This window comes from Neoarius graeffei, chromosome 13 (assembly GCF_027579695.1).
Source record: "Neoarius graeffei isolate fNeoGra1 chromosome 13, fNeoGra1.pri, whole genome shotgun sequence".
In the NCBI taxonomy this organism is placed as follows: domain Eukaryota; kingdom Metazoa; phylum Chordata; class Actinopteri; order Siluriformes; family Ariidae; genus Neoarius; species Neoarius graeffei.
The window spans coordinates 18,423,327-18,440,826 of record NC_083581.1 but is presented as its reverse complement, the minus strand read 5'-3'; the positions used below and the strand labels follow the sequence as shown (position 1 = coordinate 18,440,826).

The 17,500-nt window shown below is 48.4% G+C and overlaps 1 pseudogene; it reads left to right on the top strand.

Moving 5' to 3' along the window:
* Nucleotides 1-17,500, top strand: part of LOC132895873 (dynein axonemal heavy chain 7-like) — a 594,076-nt pseudogene that overhangs the window by 200,276 nt on the left and 376,300 nt on the right.

Here is a 17,500-nt window from a genome sequence, read left to right as displayed (position 1 = left end):
ACCGTGCCGCCAGGATACATAAATCAAACTGGTAAATAGAAACTTAAACTCAATTTAATATAATCAATGAAATCAGGTTTTGATGAGAAACTTAATAATTTTATGTAAACTCTACAGAACTTGTCTTAAATCTGGCTCACATATATTCCCTTTATTTCAGTGTAGCTAGACTCCTCAAGCATACACATTTCAACAAAGGGACCGAATCAGTCTGTTTGTTAGTCAGTCAGTCAGTGAAACTTCTTGGCTGGTACTGCCAGGTAGTGCAGCAAAAAACACAATTTCTCATGTCATTAGACTCTAGACAGGAAATGGCTGATCTTTGATGGCCCCATGGATGCAGTGTGGATTGAGAACATGAACACAGTGCTTGATGACAATAAGAAATTGTGCCTGATGAGCGGTGAGATCATCCAAATGTCTCTACAAATGAGCCTCATCTTTGAACCCATGGACCTGGAGGCAGCTTCACCTGCCACGGTGAGAGACACTAAGACGTTTTTTCCATGCTTATTAATAATAACCTATTAGTTCTTGTTCTCTCAGTATCTTAAGCTGAAGATGTTTTCTTCACTGCTTAGTAAATGATGTTACATTGTCAAATTTATTTGTATAGTTCTTTTGAGAACCAAAACTCAAACCAAAGAGAAGAAACCTGTTCTTCACTGGGTGATACCAGATAGTGGGATTTTCATAATTACAGTAAACAGTCTTGTACAAAAAGGGCAAACATGTATTGAAGGTCTATTGAATATATGGTAAATTGTGGTGTTGTGATGCTTTTGTGTTCTTTTGTGATCATAAAACCTGTCTCATGCTCTTCCCAGTCTCTGAATAGGTACAGATGTATCACATCTGTTCCTATTCAGAGACTGGGAAGAGCATGAGACAGGTTTTATGATCACAAAAGAACACAAAAGCATCATGACGTCACAATTTACCACAACTTTCTAAGCCCATAATCCCCCCACCCCACACACACATCTGTATCCTATTTACCAAAGAGAAAAATACATTTAACCAAATGCCTGACTTAACCAAACCTAAAAATTGAGATTGTGTCTGAGCTTCGAACAGCAATTGGAAGACTGTTACACACCTTGGGGGCTTTGTAGGAAAAGCTGTAGTCTTTATTATTCAAGGTAGCAAGCAGATCCAAAACGGAGACAAAGGCAGAGTCAAAAAACAGGCAGTAAGGCACAAACAGGATATCAGAGGGAATACACTCCAAAAAAACAGGGTCAAAACCAGAAAAGTGATACAAAATACAAGACTTTCACAATCTGTGTGTTACTGAGAGTCCTTATGCACTGTGACTGAGCTCTAATCAGGAACAGGTGGATGATAATTAGTCCTAATGGTGTGCGTGCGCTTTGCAATCTGCGGCTGTGCACTCTAAGCACCAAAGCACATGGCTATGAGAGATGTAACCAGACAACTGTTTCACATATCAAGTTTGATATTCGATCATAACTATACAGTAAGGCAAGTGAAAGTGCTGGTTCACTGCTGTCCACCAGGCATGCATAATACCATACCATATCATCACACCATAATAAATGTTGTAGTGTTGTTTCTGGTGCATGGCATGTGGTATCAAAGAAAGGAATAAATATGTATTAGTAGCTGTGATGCATATCTCATTATTTGTATCACTGTCACAAGAAAATGCAGCAATTTATTCACATGAAATACACTACACTACAAATCAAATCAAATCAAGTTTATTTGTACAGCACTTTTAACAATAAACATTGTCGCAAAGCAGCTTTACAGAATTTGAACGACTTAAAACATGAGCTAATTTTATCCCTAATCTATCCCCAATGAGCAAGCCTCTGGCGACGGTGGCAAGGAAAAACTCCCTCAGACGACATGAGGAAGAAACCTCGAGAGGAACCAGACTCAAAAGGGAACCCATCCTCATTTGGGCAACAACAGACAGCCTGACTATAATATTAACAGTTTTAACAGGTATAACCCTCAACTGTCCTCATGGGGCCGTCCTTCACAGGAGTGGGGCGATAAAACTCTGACCAGACACAGGGCACCAGGATGGATCAAGCAGGTCCGAGGGGCAGAAGAGGCCAGCATCTCAATCCCAGGATCAACATGTAACTCAGAGGGACAGATGGGGGGGGGGGAAGAGAGAGAGAGAAAGAAAACACGTTGTTAGGTATGCCCTAAAAATGACAAGTATTAAATCTGTGTGGTAGGCTCGCAGAGACGAGAGTCTTTACATCAGGCATAACACACAATGGCATGTTAATATGGTAAAAAATATATCATGACCTGCTCTGGCTGGATGCTTGATTGGGTGATGGGAGCACACTCCTCAGCAATGATGAGATGCAGATGGGACCCTTAGGCCTGGCCAAGACAGTTCAGTTACATTTCACCGGGTCTGGGACATGCGACAGAATGTCTGACGGCCGATTCCCTGCAGGCTACGATAGCCAGTCGAGGTCCCCACCGTCTCCACCAAAAGATTTCCTGTTGACTCCATGTAACTCAGAGGGACAGATTTGGGGTGGGGGGGAGAGAAAGAAAACACAGATGGTTAGGTATGCCCAATGTCACCTGAATAAGTAGGAACAGTATACATATTGCACCGAGTACAAGCAGGGACTCCGGCAACTAACTATGACAGCATAACTAAAAGGAGAGAGCCAGAAGGTAACACAGGCATGAGGGAGCCCCGAGACATAAAGCAGCCAGCCACTACACCGTCAACAAACTCGAGTGAGCAAGCGAGTGGGGACTGACAGCATCCATACATCCCAGTTTACCAAAACACTCTATGTCTGAGGACCCTCCAGATCTACTCCTTTACCTCAAACACCATTAACAAAAGGCTTGGCTAAACAGATATGTTTTCAGCCTAGACTTAAATGCTGAGACTGTGTCTGATTCCCGAACATTACTTGGAAGGCTGTTCCATAACAGTGGGGCTTTGTAAGAAAAGGCTCTGCCCCCTGATGTAGCCTTCACTATACGAGGTACCAGCAGATAGCCTGCACCTTTTGATCTAAGTAGGCGTGGCGGGTCATAGAGGAGCAGAAGTTCACTCAGGTACTGTGGTGCGAGACCATTTAGTGCTTTAAAGGTCAATAGTAGTATTTTATAATCAATACGAAATTTGATTGGGAGCCAATGCAGTGTGGATAAGACAGGCGTGATGTGGTCATATTTTCTAGTTCTAGTAAGGACTCTTGCTGCGGCATTTTGAACTAACTGGAGCTTGTTTATGCACTTATTGGAACATCCAGACAGTAAGGCATTACAATAATCCAACCTGGAGGTAACGAAAGCATGGACTAGTTTTTCTGCATCATGCAATGACATTAAATTTCTTATCTTTGCAATATTTCTGAGATGAAAGAAAGCTATCCGGGTGATGTTATCAGTGTGAGTTTCGAATGAAAGACTGGGGTCAATAATCACTCCGAGGTCTTTTACTGCTGCACGTGAAGAAACAGAAAGGCCATCCAGAGTTACTGTGTAATCAGAAAACTTACTTCTAGCTGTATGTGGTCCTAGCACAAGTACTTCAGTCTTGTCAGAGTTAAGCAGAAGGAAATTTATAAGCATCCAGTGTCTAATGTCCTTAACACATTCCTCAATTTTATTAAGCTGGTGTCTCTCATCAGGTTTTGCACTACACAATGTGGCAGCGGGGGCGTGGTCAAGCACCGGTCTGTGACAGGAGGGCGGAGTTGGGGAAGGTAAGTGGCAGAATCGCTTCACCTGAGTGTCATTAACCTGTGTTTTGTGTGTTCTCCCCAGTAAACCGCCCTACTTAAGGAGGGAGAGCGAGAGCAGAGGGAGACCCGGACGAGACGCTGTGTGTGTGTGTCTCTCGCGCTATTGTGAAACAGTGTTGTAACCCTGAAAAGTGTGGCAATAAAGCCGTTAGACAAACCTGATCTCTAACCTGCCGTCCTCTGTGCTCCACCCACACGCGATTCTCGCGACAGTGGTGCTGAAACCCGGGATTGTGGAGCACCTGTCCTGCAGCCCCATGGAATCCTCCCCGTTCGCGGACTTGGTCCACGCCCTCGCCACGGCTCAGCAGAGCCAGCACCAGGCGCTCGTCACACTCCGGAAGGAGCAGGAGCGCCGCTTCGAAGCCCTGGTGCTGGCTCAACAGGAAGACCGTGAGGCGTTCCGGCGCCTCCTCGCGTTGGCGGGGTCCACCAGCGCCCCGGCCGCGGGCCCATCTCCCATCACCTTGACTAAGATGGGCCCGCAGGACGACCCCGAGGCGTTCATCGCATTATTCGAACAGGTCGCCGAAGCCTCGGGGTGGCCGATGGAACAGCGCGCGGCGCGCCTCCTCCCCCTCCTGACGGGAGAGGCGCAGTTAGCCGCACTACAGCTCCCCGCCGACCACCGGCTGGCCTACGCCGACCTTCGCCGGGCTGTCCTCCAGCGCGTGGGGCGCACGCCGGAGCAGCAGCGCCAGCGCTTCCGCGCGCTGTGAATGGAGGAAGTCGGCAGCCCGTTCGCGTTCGGCCAGCAGCTCCGGGACGCCTGCTGGCGGTGGCTGAGGGCCGAAGATCGCGACGCCGAGGGGATCTTCGACCAGGTGGCGCCTGAGCAGTTCATCGCCCGCCTACCCGCCGGAACCGCGGAGTGGGTCCAGTGCCACCGCCCGGCGTCTCTGGATCAGGCCGTAGGACTGGCGGAGGATCATCTGGCGGCTGTCCCGGCGGCAGGACAACGGATGTCTTCTTCTCTCTCCTCCTCTCTCTCTTCCCCCTCCTCCCGTGTCCCGTCCTCGCCCCATTCCCCCACCACGGAGGCGGGGGCCGGCCCCACCCCAGCCGGCCCGCCGCACCCGTGGTGCCCTCCCGTTTCTCCCTTCTGTGTCTGTCTCTCCCCCCCCTCAGGTGAGTGACCCTCAATCCACAGCTGCAGAGGGGAGGCCCGGGCCGGTTTGCTGGCGCTGCGGGGAACCAGGCCACCTGCAGCAACAGTGTGCCGCGATGGAGGTGGGGGCGGTGGTGCGGATCCCCGACGCGCCAGAGGCTGCCCTCGATCAGGCCGGAGCATATCGCATACCGGTAAGTGTACAAGGGGCGACCTATCAGGCGTTGGTGGATTCGGGTTGCAACCAGACCTCGATCCGCCAAAGCCTGGTGCAAGACGAGGCATTGGGGGGAGCACAAGGGGTGAAGGTGTTGTGTGTGCACGGGGATATTCACTGCTACCCGTTGGTGTCGGTCCACATACATTTCAGAGGGGACAAATCTATAGTGAAGGCGGCGGTTAATCCTCGCCTTACCCACTCTTTAATCTTGGGGACTGATTGGCCGGGATTCCGGGGGTTGATGGCACACCTAGTAAAGAGTGGGTCCTGCCGGTTAGCCGGGGGGGGTCCCGGTGTCGTTTTGGCTGGAGCTGCGGTCGCAGGGCCGTCTACGTCATCTCCGCGACAGAGTGAGGGGCCCCCGGCTCCTCCTCTTTCTATTGGGGAATCCCTCGCGGATTTCCCACTGGAACAATCGCGAGACGAAACTCTGCGACACGCGTTTGACCAAGTGAGAGTAATCGATGGTCAAACGCTCCAGCCGAATGCCACCCCGTCCTTCCCCTATTTTTCCATTTTAAAAGATAGGTTATACCGAGTGACGCAGGACACTCAGACGAAGGAGCGTGTCACCCATTTGTTAATTCCAAAGAGCCGTCGGGAATTGGTATTCCAGGCGGCTCACTTTAATCCCATGGCGGGACACCTCGGGCAGGATAAAACACTCGCCCGGATAATGGCCCGATTCTATTGGCCGGGGATTCGCGGCGACGTCCGTAAGTGGTGTACGGCGTGCCGCGAATGCCAGTTAGTAAATCCAGCGGCCATTCCAAAAGCGCCCTTGCGCCCCCTACCATTAATCGAGACCCCGTTTGAACGAATTGGGATGGATCTCGTCGGGCCATTAGATCGGTCAACACGAGGGTACCGCTTTATATTGGTTCTGGTGGACTATGCAACGCGATACCCGGAAGCGGTGCCTCTTCGCAATATCTCCGCACGTAGTATTGCAGAGGCCCTCTTCCACGTCATCTCCCGGGTCGGAATCCCGAAAGAGATTCTGACTGATCAAGGCACCTCGTTTATGTCACGAACACTGGCCGAACTGTATGGGCTACTGGGTATTAAGCCGATCCGCACCAGCGTGTATCACCCACAAACGGACGGTTTAGTCGAACGGTTCAACCGCACCCTCAAGAATATTATCAAAAAATTCGTAAGTGAGGACGCACGTAACTGGGATAAGTGGCTCGAACCCTTGTTGTTTGCAGTGCGAGAGGTCCCCCAAGCCTCCACGGGGTTCTCCCCATTTTAATTACTGTATGGGCGTAAGCCGCGCGGCATCTTAGATGTACTGCGGGAAAATTGGGAGGAGGGACCTTCGCAGAGCAAAAATGAAATTCAATACGTTATGGATCTGCGCGCAAAACTCCACACGCTCACCCACTTAACTCAGGAGAATTTGCGGCAGGCCCAGGAACGGCAAACCCGCCTGTACAACAAGGGCACGCGCCTTAGAGAGTTCACTCCGGGAGATAAGGTACTCGTCCTGTTGCCCACGTCGAGCTCCAAATTAATCGCCAAGTGGCAAGGGCCCTTCGAGGTCACACGGCGAGTCGGGGACGTCGACTATGAGGTTAGGCGAACGGACAGGGAGGGGGCGCTACAGATCTACCACCTCAATCTGCTGAAGCTCTGGAATGAGGAGGTCCCCGTGGCGTTGGTGTCGGTAGTTCCGGAGAAGGCGGAGCTGGGGCCGGAGATCCAAAAAGGGTCATTGGCATCTCGCACCTCTCCGGTCCCCTGTGGAGACCACCTCTCCCCGACCCAACTCACGGAGGTCGCCCAGTTGCAGGCCGAGTTTTCGGATGTGTTCTCGCCCCGGCCCGGACGCACCAACCTCATAGAACACCACATAGAGACGCCCCCGGGGGTGGTAGTGCGTAGCCGTCCTTATAGATTACCCAAACACAAAAAAAAGGTGGTTCGGGAAGAAATTCAGGCCATGCTCGAAATGGGCATCGTCGAGGAGTCCCACAGTGACTGGAGCAGCCCGGTGGTCTTGGTTCCCAAGGCCGACGGCTCGGTCCGGTTCTGTGTGGACTATAGAAAAGTCAATGCGGTGTCTAAATTCGACGTGTACCCAATGCCTCGTATTGATGAGCTGCTTGATCGACTAGGCACGGCTCGCTTTTACTCGACACTGGATTTGACGAAGGGATATTGGCAGATCCCCTTGACTCCATTATCCCGGGAAAAAACGGCCTTTTCCACACCGTTCGGCTTACACCAGTTCGTCACACTTCCGTTTGGGCTGTTTGGGGCGCCCGCTACGTTTCAGCGGCTGATGGACCGGATCCTCCGGCCCCACGCCACCTATGCGGCCGCTTACTTAGACGACATAATCATTTATAGTAATGACTGGCAGCGGCACCTGCAACACCTGAGGGCCGTCCTTAGGTCGCTGAGGCGGGCGGGGCTCACTGCCAACCCGAAGAAGTGTGCGATTGGGCGGGTGGAAGTACGGTATCTGGGCTTCCACTTGGGTAACGGGCAGGTGCGTCCCCAAATTAATAAGACGGCAGCGATTGCGGCCTGCCCGAGACCCAAGACCAAAAAGGGGGTGAGACAGTTCCTGGGGCTGGCTGGCTATTATCGTAGGTTCATACCTAATTATTCGGACGTCACCAGCCCGCTGACTGACCTCACTAAAAAGGGGGCGCCAGATCCGGTCCAGTGGACGGAGCAGTGCCAGCGGGCTTTCTCTGAGGTAAAGGCTGCACTGTGTGGGGGGCCACTTTTGCACTCCCCTGACTTCTCTCTCCCCTTTTTGTTGCAGACGGATGCGTCGGACAGAGGGCTGGGGGCCGTTTTGTCCCAGCAGGTGGGGGGAGAGGACCGCCCAGTGTTGCACATCAGCCGGAAGCTGTCAGTGCGTGAGGGGCGCTACAGCACTATCGAGAAGGAGTGCCTGGCCATCAAGTGGGCGGTCCTCGCCCTCCGTTACTACCTGCTGGGGCGCTCTTTCACCCTCTGTTCGGACCACGCGCCCCTCCAGTGGCTCCACCGCATGAAGGATGCCAACGCGCGGATCTCCCGTTGGTATCTGGCGCTCCAACCTTTCAACTTCAAGGTGGTCCACAGGCCGGGGGCGCAGATGGTCGTGGCGGACTTCCTCTCCCGTCAAGGGGGGGGGGGGAGTCGGCTGCGGGCCGGACGGGCGCCCGGCCTGAGTCGGGCGGTGGGGGTATGTGGCAGCGGGGGCGTGGTCAAGCACCGGTCTGTGACAGGAGGGCGGAGTTGGGGAAGGTAAGTGGCAGAATCGCTTCACCTGAGTGTCATTAACCTGTGTTTTGTGTGTTCTCCCCAGTAAACCGCCCTATTTAAGGAGGGAGAGCGAGAGCAGAGGGAGACCCGGACGAGACGCTGTGTGTGTGTGTCTCTCGCGCTATTGTGAAACAGTGTTGTAACCCTGAAAAGTGTGGCAATAAAGCCGTTAGACAAACCTGATCTCTGTCCTGCCGTCCTCTGTGCTCCACCCACACGCGATTCTCGCGACACACAATTTAATGGTTCATATACAATAATAATAGGAGTCTATTCAGGTTGATTTTGTGCCGTTGCAAATATTTTGCTCATACACTGATCAGGAGCTCCGCTTTTAGGCAGTACCTAAATATCTATATTATTTTAATAATCAGTACAAAATTTTATTGTGAGTATTTTTATTTTAGTGTGGATAAGATAGGAGTGCTGTGGTCAAAACTCTGGTTCTAGTAAGGACTTTGGCTGCTGCATCCCGGACTAACTTAATCTTGTTAATGCACACACTGTAACATCCACATAGCAAAGGATTGCAATAGTCTAACCTGTAGATAATAAAATCATGAAATAGTTTTTATGTATAATGTAACAGCCTTGTATTTCTTAGCTTAACAATGCTTCTTAATCATGCTGTATACATGAGCTTGAAAGTAGTAGGTCATTTACTTTGCTGCACATGATATAACTGAAAAGCCATCCACATTTGCTACATAATCAGAACACTTACTTTTAGCTGCCTGTGGCCTTGGTTAAAATATTTCTGTTCTGTCAAAATATAGTTGGAGGAAATTAAAAGGCATCCAGTGTTTTAACATTATTCAGACATTCCACAACTTTATTAAGCTGAAATCTGTCATCTGGTTTTGTTAAAATATACAGCTATGTCTCTGTGGCAGTTCATATGAGTGGGAGGAGCACAGAAAGACGGCAGGCCAGAATTAAGTTACAAACTGTTTTATTTTCAGCTTTTCAGCTGCAACACTCTCCCAGCCATACACGTGCACACACTAGTCTTCTGGTTGGGGAGAGAGCTCCCCTCTGCTCTCGCTCTCTCCTTAAATAGGGCGCGGTCACTGGGGAAGACACACAAGCACATGTTAATAGACCTCAGGTGCAGTGATTCTGCCACTTACCTTCCCTGACTCCACCCTCCGGTCACAGACCGACGCTTGACCACGCCCTCGCTGCCACATACCCCCACCGCCCAACTTGGGCCGGGCGGCCGTCCGGCCTGCAGCCGACACCCCCCCCCCTTGACGGGAGAGGAAGTCCGCCACGACCATCTGCGCCCCCAGCCTGTGGATCACCTTGAAGTTAAAGGGTTGGAGTGCCAGATACCAATGGGTGATCCGCGCGTTGGCATCCTTCATGCGGTGGAGCCACTGGAGGGGTGAGTGGTCCAAACAGAGGGTGAAAGGGCATCCCAGCAGGTAGTAGTGGAGGGTGAGGACCGCCCACTTGATCGCGAGGCACTCTTTTTCGATGGTGCTGTAGCGCCCCTCACGTACGGTACCGATAGCTTCCTGCTGATGTACAGCACTGGACGGTCCTCCCCCTCCACCTCCTGGGACAAAACAGCCCCCAGCCCCCTGTCCGACGCATCTGTCTGTAACATAAAGGGGAGAGAAAAGTCAAGGGAGTGTAACAGTGACCCCCCACACAGTGCAGCCTTCACTTCAGAGAAAGCCCACTGGCATTGCTCCATCCACTGGACCGGATCTGGTGCCCCCTTTTTAGTGAGATCAGTCAGCGGGCTGGTGACGTCTGAATAATTAGGTATAAACCTACGATAGTAGCCAGCCAGCCCCAGGAACTGTCTCACCCCCTTTTTGGTCTTGGGCCTTGGGCAGGGCACAATTGCTGCTGTCTTGTTAATTTGGGGACGCACCTGCCCGTTGCCCAAGTGGAAGCCCAGATACCGTACTTCCACCCGCCCAATCGCATACTTCTTCGGGTTGGCTGTGAGACTCGCTCACCTCAGCGACCTAAGGATGGCCCTTAGGTGTTGCAGGTGCCACGGCCAGTCATTACAATAAATAATGATGTCGTCGAGGTACGCAGCTGCATAGGTGGCGTGGGGGTGGAGGACCCTATCCATCAGCCGCTGGAACGTAGCGGGTGCCCCAAACAGCCCAAAAGGAAGTGTGACAAACTGGTATAAGCCAAACGGTGTGGAAAAGGCCGTTTTTTTCTTGGGATAATGGAGTCAAGGGGATCTGCCAATAACCCTCTGTCAAATCCAGCGTCGAGTAAAAGCGAGCCGTGCCTAGTCGATCGAGCAACTCATCAATATGAGGCATTGGGTACGCGTCAAATTTAGACACCGCGTTGATTTTTCTATAGTCTACACAGAACCGGACTGACCCGTCGGCCTTGACTACCAAGACCACCGGGCTGCTCCGGTCACTGTGGGACTCCTCGACGATGCCCATTTCGAGCATGGCCTCAAGTTCTTCCCGAACGACTTTTTTCTTGTGTTCGGGAAGCCTGTAAGGGCGGCTGCGCACTACCACCCCCAGGGGCGTCTCAATGTGGTGCTCTATGAGGTCGGTGCGGCCAGGCAGGGGTGAGAACACGTCCGAAAACTCGCTCTGCAACTGGGCAACCTCCGCGAGTTGGGTCGGGGAGAGGTGGTCTCCACAGGGGACCGGAGAGGTATGCGATGCCAATGTTCCCTTTTGAACCTCTGGCCCCAGCTCCACCTTCTCCAGAGCCACCGACACCAACGCCACGGGGACCACCTCGTTCCAGAGTTTGAGCAGATTGAGGTGGTAAATCTGTAGCACCCCACCCCTGTCCATTCGCCTCACCTTGTAGTCGACGTCCCCGACTCGCCGTGTGACCTCAAAGGGTCCTTGCCACTTGGCGATCAATTTGGAGCTTGATGTGGGCAACAGTATGAGTACTTTATCTCCCGGTGTGAACTCCCTAAGGTGCGTACCCCTGTCGTACAGGCGGGTTTGCCGTTCTTGGGCCTGCCGCAAATTCTCCTGGGTTAGGTGTGCGACTGTGTGGAGTTTTGTGTGCAGGTCAATAATGTATTGAATTTAATTTTTACTTGGTGAAGGTCCCTCCTCCCAATTTTCTCGCAGCACATCTAGAATGCCGCACGGATTACGCCCATATAACAATTCGAATGGGGAGAACCCCGTGGAGGCTTGTGGGACCTCTCACACTGCAAATAACAAGGGTTCAAGCCATTTATCCCAATTACGTGCATCCTCGCTAACGAATTTTTTAATTATATTTTTGAGGGTGCGATTGAACCGTTCAACTAAACCGTCCATTTGTGGGTGATAAACACTGGTGCGGATTGGCTTAATTCCTAATAACCCATACAGTTCGTTCAGTGTACGTGACATAAACGAGGTGCCTTGGTCAGTCAGAATCTCTTTCAGGATTCCAACTCAGGAGATGACGCAGAAGAGCGCTTCCACAATACTGCATGCTGAGATATTGCGAAGAGGCACTGCTTCTGGGTATCGTATTGCATAGTCCACCAGAACTAAAATAAAGTGGTACCCTCGTGTTGACCGATCTAATGGCCCGACGAGATCCATCCCAATTCTTTCGAATGGGGTCTCGATTAATGGGAGAGGGCGCAAAGGTGCTTTTGGAATGGCCGCTGGATTTACTAACTGGCATTCGCGGCACGCCGTACACCACCTACGGACATTGCCGCGAATCCCTGGCCAATAGAACCAGGCCATTATTCGGGCTAGTGTCTTATCCTGCCCTAAGTGTCCAGCCATGGGATTAAAGTGAGCCGCTTGGAATACCAATTCCCAGCGGCTCTTTGGAATCAAAAGCTGCGTGACTTGCTCTTTAGTCTTAGTGTCCTGCGTCACTCGGTATAATCTATCCTTCATAATAGAAAAATAGGGGAAGGACGGGGTGGCATTTGGCTGGAGCGTTTGACCATTGATTACTCTCACTTGGTCAAATGCATGCTACAGAGTCTTGTCTCGCAACTGCTCTCACGGGAAATCCGCGAGGGATTCCCTGAGAGAGGGAGGAGGAGCCTGCTGCTCCTCACTCTGACGCAGAGATGATGTAGACGGCTCTGTGACAGCTGCTCCCACCAATGCGACACCGGGACCTTCCCCTGCTGAACTACGGCAGGACCCAGTCTTCACTAAATGGCTCATTAACTCCCTGAATCCCGGCCAATCCGTCCCCAAAATTATTGAGTGGGTGAGGCGAGGATTAACCACCGCCTTTACTCTAAATTTTTCCCCTCGGAAAAGAATGTGGACTGACACTAAAGGGTAGCTGTGAACATCCCTGTGCACACACAACACCTTCACCCCCTGTGCTCCCCCAATGCCTCGTCTTGCACCAAGCTTTGGTGAATTGAGGTCTGATTACAGCCAGAGTCCACCAACACCTGATATGTATCCCCTTGGATACTCACCGGTATGCGATACGCTCCGGCCCGATCAAGGGCGGCTCCTGGTGCGTCAGGGATCCGAACCACCGCGCCCACTTCCATTGCCGAGCACTGCTGTTGGAGGTGGCCCGGCTCCCCGCAGCGCCAGCAAACTGGCCCAGGCTTCCTCTCTGCACCGGCGCTCTGGGGCTCACTCATCTGAGGGGGGGAAGAGACAGACACAGAAGGGAAAAACAGGAGGGCACCGCGGGTGCGGCAGGCCGGCTGGGGTGGGGCCGGCCCCCATCTCCGCGGTGGGGGAACAGGGCGAGGACGAGACACAGGAGGAGAGAGAAGAGGATGTCCGCTGTCCTGCCGTCGGAACAGCCGCCAAATGGTCCTCCGCCAACTCGATGGCCTGATCCAGCAACGCCGGGCGGTGGCACTGGACCCACTCCATGGTTTTTTTTTTGCTCCTCCTACTCAAGCGAGTAGGACGCTTCTTTGCTTTGCTCCTGCTTTCTTAATCTTTATTTCTATACTTTACTTTCTCATTGAATTTCCACTATTTTTTTTCTCATTTTATTTTTCATCTTTATAAGCTTTTAATTTAATTTCCACTATATATATATATATATATTTTTTAAATGCCAGGAAGCAAAAAATCCTGCAGAAAATTCATGGAATTAGAACAGAGGATTTCTATTCTGGAATCAAAGATTAATGCTCTGCCAAAGACGGACGAATTAAAAGCTATATCTCAGGAAAGGAGTACAGAAACAGTGGCTGAGAATGCAGAGATTGCATTCCGACAGACTGAGGACATTGCAGATCAAGTGGAAGAATTCATAACTCAAGCTGTGAGTACTGAAAACTGGCAAATGATGGGTGCTAAGCCCAAAAACAAAAACAGAAGAGTAATTACTTCAACACCAGCTCGTTCTACAAATTACAATAGGATCTACAATCCTATGGAAAATCCACAGCCCATAAGGCTTCAGAACAAATTTGAATGCCTCAGGGATGTGGAAGAGGATTTGTCAAGCGGACAAACACATAGTAAAAAGAGATCACACCAAGATCGAAGAGCTGTGAGAAGAGGCAAAAAGCAGCTCGTAACACCACCTGATCCCACAACCCTTGTTCTTGGTGATTCCACTGTAAGACAATTAAAAGGTTATGAGATGATTATTTGTTGTCTTCCAAATGCATCCATCTCTGACACCAAAGACAGCATTTTGAAACTCATTTCCGAGCATAAAACTATTAAACGTATTGTTGTGCATGTGGGAGCAAATGATGTTTTCAGAGAACAGCTGTTTGTCCAAGATGATTTCAGAAAACTTTTTTCTGAGCTCTATAAGACTGGAATTCAATCTTTTATCAGTGGCCCACTCCCAGCGAGAGGAAGTTTTGCTTTTTCTCGACTCTTCAGTCTTAACACCTGGCTTGGAAAAACTTGTTCTTCATTTGGTATGAATTTCATAGACAATTTTAACCTTTTTTGGAATCGCAAAGAATTTTACAAGCCAAATAGCACTGAACTCAGCTGGATTGGAGCCAAAGTCTTAGCAGACCACTACAAACTTGCAATCTTTTCTCAGCCAGCACCGAGGAAAACAGTTGATAAGATGTCGCAGACTGACATAGTTACAAAGCCTAAACAATCATCTTTGCAAGTCGTCATCAAGGACACACAAACATCTGACTTGCAGGCCTCCCAACATTCAAGGACAGACGACTCCACTTCTCCTCGGATGGATTTCCCAAATAGCATGAAAAAATTGCTCCCAATGGCTACACTCTCTTTTTCCAGCCCAAATCTGTTGCGACAAGCAGTGTACCCAGTTCATCAAAATTGTGTTCATCCAGGACTTTCAGCTGGCTACAAATCTTTTTCACCATCCAAAAGATACATGTCATCTCCAATCCTTTCACCCTCAAACCAAATGGAACATTTAGAAAGTCTTGTTTGATGTACTCTGGGTCCCTGCAAATGGGTGTAGTGTTGAAAACAAGCTGGGACCCGATGTTGACACTATTCCTGTGTTGATAAGAAACAGAAAACATAGAGCACATTTAACCCTGGGGGTGAACCAATCTAATCTCCTTCCTGTTTTAAAACAGCATCAAAGTGCACAACCAAATATTACTTCTAGAATTTCTGTAAAGCTAGCTCTTCTGAACATTAGATCACTTTTAAACAAGTCATTTTTAATTAATGATCTTATTTGTAAACACAATCTTGATTTTTTGCTTCTAACTCAAACCTGGCTGGATCAAGCAAATAGTGTTACCACCCTTATTGAAGCAGCTCCCCCAAATTTTAATTTTTTGAATGTTACCCGACAAGGGAAAGGTGGAGGGATCGCAAATATATTCAAAGTCTCTTTTCAATGTAAACAATCCTCACTTGGTGATTTTATGTCCTTTGAACACTTATGTGCACTTGTTACATGCTCTCCTAACATATTATTATTAACTATTTATAGGCCTCCGAGACATTCATCCAAAGTCTTTCTTGAAGAGTTTGGTGAACTGTTATCAGTCATTTGCTTAGAGTTTGATTGTCTTATTATATCTGGGGATTTTAACTTGCATGTAGATAATACTGATAACATTTATGCCAAAGAACTACTTGCAATTATTGATAACTTTAACCTAGTACAACATTTCCAGGGACCGACCCACTCTCGTGGTCATACTCTTGACCTCGTCATCACAAAGGGTCTTACTGTTTCTAATACTGTTGTTGACCTGGCCTTATCTGATCATTTCTGTGTTTTCTTTGAAGTTTCTATGTCTCCTCACATTCAGAATACAGTAGCTCAACGACTATAGGTAGGAGAGTCATAAAAGACAACATGTGCTCTTTTTGAGCAAGCTCTCTCTCAGAACTCAACCAAAATGTCAGACTCTGTAGATGATTTACTGGAATTTTTTAATTTAAATATGACCCAAATTATGGATGATATTGCTCCATTCAAAATAAAAAGAGTCAATGATAAGCAGAAAGCACCATGGAAGCAGTACCCAGCTGTTAAACTGCTAAAGAGAGAATGTAGAAAGACTGAAAGAAAATGGCGCAAATCTAAACTTCACATCCATTATCAAATCCATAAAGAGATGCTTTGTAATTATAATTATGAAATTCGTAAAGCAAGACAGTCTTTCTTCTTCAACATCATCAGCAGGAATATGAACAATGCCCGTGTACTATTTTCAACAGTAGAGAAGCTAACTAATCCCCCACCACAATTAGCACCTGAACTTCTCTCAGTTAATAAATGCAATGAGTTTGCATCCTTTTTCAAAGGTAAAATTGATAAAATACGGCAGAATATTTCTCATAATATATCTCAGTTGCAAAAAATTGAAAAACTGCAATCACCAATGACACAGATAGATAACTTCAACACAATGTCAGAATTTTGTTTAATTGATTATGAGACTCTTGAAAAAACTGTACAAAATCTCAGTTCCTCAACATCTGAACTGGACATTCTGCCCACCAACTTTTTTAAGTCTGTTCTTCATCTTATAATTACAGATGTGCTTCAAATTATAAATACATCCTTGGAAACTGGCGTTGTTCCTGTGTCCCTAAAAAAGCTGTTGTAAAGCCCCTTCTTAAAAAAATAATCTGGATCCTTCAGTGTTAAATAACTACAGGCCAATATCAAATCTACCATTCATCGGGAAAATCCTGGAAAAAATTGTCTTCAATCAATTAACTGCCTTCTTGATATCAAACAGCCGTTTTGATAATTTTCAGTCAGGATTTCGTGCCAATCATAGCACTGAAACAGCGCTGATTAAAGTTATAAATGACATATGTCTTAATACTGATGCAGGCAAAACATCGGTCCTGGTATTACTGGACCTCAGTGCAGCTTTTGATACTGTTGATCACAACATACTGCTATATTGACTTGAACACTGGGTTGGATTGACTGGTAAAGTTATCAATTGGTTAAAATCATACTTAAAAGATAGAAGCTTCTTTGTTACCCTGGGAAATTGTTCCTCAACATCAATGTCCTTGACCTGTGGTGTCCCCCAGGGGTCGATTCTTGGACCATTACTTTTCAACCTTTATATGCTCCCACTTGGGCAAATTATCAATAAAAATTCAATTTTGTATCACTGCTACGCAGATGATACCCAAATTTATTTTGCTCTATCACCTAATGATTATGCCCCCCTGGAATGTCTCTACCAGTGTATCGATCAAATCAATAGCTGGATGTCACAAAATTTTCTTCAGCTGAACACAGATAAAACAGAAGTAATTCTATTTGGAAAAAAAGATGAAAGACTCAGGATTACCACTATTCTTGACACAAAAGGGATTAAAACTAAAGAAATGGTTAAAAATCTTGGTGTTTTCATTGACAGCGAGCTAAACTTTGACAGTCACATGAAAGCAATCACTAAAACGGCATTTTATCACCTAAAAAACATTTCCAAACTAAGAGGACTTATGTCAAAAAATGATCTGGAAAAACTAATACATGCCTTTATTTCTAGTAGGGTTCATTACTGCAATGGCCTTTTCACAGGCTTGCCAAAAAAGACCATCAAACGACTTCAGCTGGTTCAAAATGCAGCGGCGAGGGTTCTCACACGAACAAAAAGAACAGAGCACATTACTCCAATTCTAAGGTCCCTTCACTGGCTTCCAGTAAGCTACAGAATTGACTTTAAAGTATTGCTGCTGGTATACAAATCTCAAAATGGTACAGGGCCCAATTACCTCTCTGATATGTTGCAGC